This window comes from Papio anubis, chromosome 9, assembly GCF_008728515.1.
Source record: "Papio anubis isolate 15944 chromosome 9, Panubis1.0, whole genome shotgun sequence".
NCBI classification, from domain to species: Eukaryota; Metazoa; Chordata; class Mammalia; order Primates; family Cercopithecidae; genus Papio; species Papio anubis.
In genome coordinates this window covers 15849832-15850239 of record NC_044984.1, presented here as the reverse complement: position 1 = coordinate 15850239, position 408 = coordinate 15849832, and positions in this window count along the sequence as shown.

The following is a 408-nucleotide window of genomic DNA, read 5'->3' as shown; positions in this document are numbered from 1 at the left end:
AATCTATACTCTGAGTAAAAGCAATTGTCATTCTGCCACTGTAACACCTTGTTGCCAGTGGCGATGTAATTAAAGCTGTGAGCACTCATTTTCCATTCTTATCTCTTAAGCTTCTGTGAATCAGAAACTGTTTGTCTGTGGTAACTGAGAAAACCTACTACAAGGCTACATGTTTATGTATGAATTTTTGGTAGCTTTTCCTTTTTAGGGGGCTGAAGTTATATGCATAATTACCTACATTCATCCAAATAATGTGTATATACAAATGTTGATGTGTATGTGTCTATACACATATGGATGTGTATACTGTGTGTATATTTATATTTATGCACACAACCTCACAAATACAGATATATATGAATACACACACACACACACACACACACACACACACACACGGTCTAAATT